Raw genomic sequence first — 5,000 nt, forward strand, 5'->3', positions numbered from 1 at the left:
CGGGTGCCCGGGGTCGGGGTATGGGTCTAGCCTGTGCCGGGGCTTCAAATATGGAGAAAAAAAAAATTTCAAAAAAAGGGCCCCCATCGGCCCCCCGGGTAGTGCCGGGGTCGGGGGGCATGATTCTGGGGCGCCCCAGAGCCAAGTAGGCGCCTGGAGGAAAGGAAAAAAAAACTTTAACTTTTTTTTGACCACCAGGGGTGGGGGGGTCTCATGCCCCATCGGGTGCCCGCCCCGAGTGCCTCTCAGGCGGATACATTTTCACCCGTGTGCGGGAGACACATATGGTGCATGGTCCATGTATACACCATATGTGTAGTATGGGCAAAACCACTGTAAAGTCATACTGCCATTGACTTCCATTCATTTTCCCAGGATGACTTATATACTCTATGGTAGCTGTCTGGTGGACTGGGGGCCGCGACAATGTTACGCTTGTAAGTCAGAAGCTGGGAAATGCACTGCGAAGCTGGGAAAACCGTTTTTCGAGCTCATTTTCGGTTCCGCCCAACGGATTTTGATCAAAATAGGCTCATTCGAAAGGTATTAACCGGGGGCACACGGTAAACCGGGACTAATAACGCGCACGTGCGCGTGCGCGAAACGGGAAGCAAAAGAAAACTTCAATCGGAGCTACAACCGTGAACCGTCGCAGATAGGGCGGAAATTTCAACGCACGTCGCTGCGTCTCAGTCCAACTTAAATAACAAAACTGTCCCCAGCGAAATCGGTTGGATAAAACGGAAACGGGAAGCGAAAGAAAACGTTAAACGTCAACACCGAAATGGCTATCGTCAATTCCAATGTGAAAACAACTCGCACGTATGTGTCTTACTCTAAAGCAGTGTATAAAACTATCCCCAGCCAAATCAGAGCTACGCAACGAAAACGGGAAGCGAAACAAAACTTTAAACGGAGCTACCGAATTGGAAATCATCAATCCTGGGAAAATAACAACTCACACGTGTGCCCCTTATTCTAACTTGAATTTAGAAACCGTCCTCAACAAAATCCCACGTTCGGGTGAATAACTGTGAATTTTAAGGCACATGCCTCTCTGGGCTGGGAGAGTGCATTCAAATAGGAGAAATTGGCTTCATTTAGAGGCATCTCCACTTAGGGACGTCGTAGCACCTTAACTCGGGTGGCGTTGGAAAGGTCTGGTCCAGGGGAACACGGGCGTGTCAAGTTTGCCACGCGCACGCGCATCCCCGCTAAACAGGAGCCCAAACAAAATTTTAAACGGAGCTACCGAATTGGAAACCATCAATCCTGGGAAAATAACAACTCACACGTGTGCCCCTTATGCTAACTTGAATTTAGAAACCGTCCTCAACAAAATCCCACGTTCGGGCGCAAAACTGCACGTTTGAGGCCACATTTTCAATGATGCTGGAAACTTACATTCAAAGCTGGGAAAATGTGCTCATCTACAGGCATCCCCACTTAGGGACGTCGTAGCACCTTGACTCGGGTGGCGTTGGAAAGGTCTGGTCCAGGGGAACACGGGCGTGTCAAGGTTGCCACGCGCACGCGCATCCCCGCTAAACAGGAGCCCAAACAAAATTTTAAACGGAGCTACCGAATTGGAAACCATCAATCCTGGGAAAATAACAACTCACACGTGTGCCCCTTATGCTAACTTGAATTTAGAAACCGTCCTCAACAAAATCCCACGTTCGGGCGCAAAACTGCACGTTTGAGGCCACATTTTCAATGATGCTGGAAACTTACATTCAAAGCTGGGAAAATGTGCTCATCTACAGGCATCCCCACTTAGGGACGTCGTAGCACCTTGACTCGGGTGGCGTTGGAAAGGTCTGGTCCAGGGGAACACGGGCGTGTCAAGGTTGCCACGCGCACGCGCATCCCCGCTAAACAGGAGCCCAAACAAAACTTTAAACGGAGCTACCGAATTGGAAACCATCAATCCTGGGAAAATAACAACTCACACGTGTGCCCCTTATGCTAACTTGAATTTAGAAACCGTCCTCAACAAAATCCCACGTTCGGGCGCAAAACTGCACGTTTGAGGCCACATTTTCAATGATGCTGGAAACTTACATTCAAAGCTGGGAAAATGTGCTCATCTACAGGCATCCCCACTTAGGGACGTCGTAGCACCTTGACTCGGGTGGCGTTGGAAAGGTCTGGTCCAGGGGAACACGGGCGTGTCAAGGTTGCCACGCGCACGCGCATCCCCGCTAAACAGGAGCCCAAACAAAACTTTAAACGGGGCTACGGAAAAGGGGAGAGCTTTTTCGGGGACAAACACCACTCACGTCGGTGCCCCCTGTTCCAACTTGAATTTAGAAACCGTCCTCAACAAAATCCCACGTTCGGGTGAATAACTGTGAATTTTAAGGCACATGCCTCTCTGGGCTGGGAGAGTGCATTCAAATAGGAGAAATTGGCTTCATTTAGAGGCATCCCCACTTGGGGACGTCGTAGCACCTTAACTCAGGTGGCGTTAGAAAGGTCTGGTCCAGGGGAACACGGGCGTGTCATGTTTGCCACGCGCACGCGCATCCCCGTTGAACAGGAGCCAAAACAAAACTTTAAACGGAGCTACGGAAAAGGGGAGAGCTTTTTCGGGGACAACCACCACTCACCTCGGTGCCCCCCATCCCAACTTGAACTTAGAAACCGTCCCCAGCGAAATCCCACGTTCGGGCGAATAACTGTGAATTTTAAGCCCCTTTTCCTCTCAAGCTGGAAACGTGCAAAGTTGGGAAAATGTGCTCATCTACAGGCATCCCCACTTGGGGACGTCGTAGCACCTTGACTCAGGCGGCGTTGGAAAGGTCTGGACCAGGGGAACACGGGCGTGTCATGTTTGCCACGCGCACGCGCATCCCCGCTGAACAGGAGCCAAAACAAAACTTTAAACGGAGCTACGGAAAAGGGGAGAGCTTTTTCGGGGACAACCACCACTCACCTCGGTGCCCCCCATCCCAACTTGAATATAGAAACAGTCCCCAGCCAAATCCCACGTTCGGGGGCAAAACTGCTCGTTTGAGGCCACATTTTCAATGATACTGGAAACTTACATTCAAAGTTGGGAAAAGGTGTTCATTTACAGGCATCTCCACTTAGGGACGTCGTAGCACCTTAACTCAGGCGGCGTTAGAAAGGTCTGGTCCAGGGGAACACGGGCGTGTCAAGGTTGCCACGCGCACGCGCATCCCCGCTGAACAGGAGCCAAAACAAAACTTTAAACGGAGCTACGGAAAAGGGGAGAGCTTTTTCGGGGACAACCACCACTCACCTCGGTGCCCCCCATCCCAACTTGAATATAGAAACCGTCCCCAGCCAAATCCCACGTTCGGGGGCAAAACTGCTCGTTTGAGGCCACATTTTCAATGATACTGGAAACTTACATTCAAAGTTGGGAAAATGTGCTCATCTACAGGCATCCCCACTTGGGGACGTCGTAGCACCTTGACTCAGGCGGCGTTGGAAAGGTCTGGACCAGGGGAACACGGGGGTGTCAAGTTTGCCACGCGCACGCGCTTCCCCGCTGAACAGGAGCCCAAACAAAACTTTAAACGGGGCTACGGAAAAGGGGAGAGCTTTTTCGGGGACAAACACCACTCACGTCGGTGCCCCCTGTTCCAACTTGAATTTAGAAACCGTCCTCAACAAAATCCCACGTTCGGGTGAATAACTGTGAATTTTAAGGCACATGCCTCTCTGGGCTGGGAGAGTGCATTCAAATAGGAGAAATTGGCTTCATTTAGAGGCATCCCCACTTGGGGACGTCGTAGCACCTTAACTCAGGTGGCGTTAGAAAGGTCTGGTCCAGGGGAACACGGGCGTGTCATGTTTGCCACGCGCACGCGCATCCCCGTTGAACAGGAGCCCAAACAAAACTTTAAACGGGGCTACGGAAAAGGGGAGGGCTTTTTCGGGGACAACCACCACTCACCTCGGTGCCCCCCATCCCAACTTGAATTTAGAAACCGTCCCCAGCCAAATCCCACGTTCGGGGGCAAAACTGCACGTTTGAGGCCACATTTTCAATGATACTGGAAACTTACATTCAAAGTTGGGAAAAGGTGTTCATTTACAGGCATCCCCACTTGGGGACGTCGTAGCACCTTAACTCAGGCGGCGTTAGAAAGGTCTGGTCCAGGGGAACACGGGCGTGTCAAGGTTGCCACGCGCACGCGCTTCCCCGCTGAACAGGAGCCCAAACAAAACTTTAAACGGGGCTACGGAAAAGGGGAGGGCTTTTTCGGGGACAACCACCACTCACCTCGGTGCCCCCCATCCCAACTTGAACTTAGAAACCGTCCCCAGCGAAATCCCACGTTCGGGCGAATAACTGTGAATTTTAAGCCCCTTTTCCTCTCAAGCTGGAAACGTGCAAAGTTGGGAAAAGGTGTTCATTTACAGGCATCTCCACTTAGGGACGTCGTAGCACCTTAACTCAGGCGGCGTTAGAAAGGTCTGGTCCAGGGGAACACGGGCGTGTCAAGGTTGCCACGCGCACGCGCATCCCCGCTGAACAGGAGCCCAAACAAAACTTTAAACGGGGCTACGGAAAAGGGGAGGGCTTTTTCGGGGACAACCACCACTCACCTCGGTGCCCCCCATCCCAACTTGAATATAGAAACCGTCCCCAGCCAAATCCCACGTTCGGGGGCAAAACTGCTCGTTTGAGGCCACATTTTCAATGATACTGGAAACTTACATTCAAAGTTGGGAAAATGTGCTCATCTACAGGCATCCCCACTTGGGGACGTCGTAGCACCTTGACTCAGGCGGCGTTGGAAAGGTCTGGACCAGGGGAACACGGGGGTGTCAAGTTTGCCACGCGCACGCGCTTCCCCGCTGAACAGGAGCCCAAACAAAACTTTAAACGGGGCTACGGAAAAGGGGAGGGCTTTTTCGGGGACAACCACCACTCACCTCGGTGCCCCCCATCCCAACTTGAATTTAGAAACCGTCCCCAGCCAAATCCCACGTTCGGGCGAATAACTGTGAATTTTAAGCCC

This window comes from Osmerus mordax, chromosome 7, assembly GCF_038355195.1.
Source record: "Osmerus mordax isolate fOsmMor3 chromosome 7, fOsmMor3.pri, whole genome shotgun sequence".
Taxonomy (NCBI): domain Eukaryota; kingdom Metazoa; phylum Chordata; class Actinopteri; order Osmeriformes; family Osmeridae; genus Osmerus; species Osmerus mordax.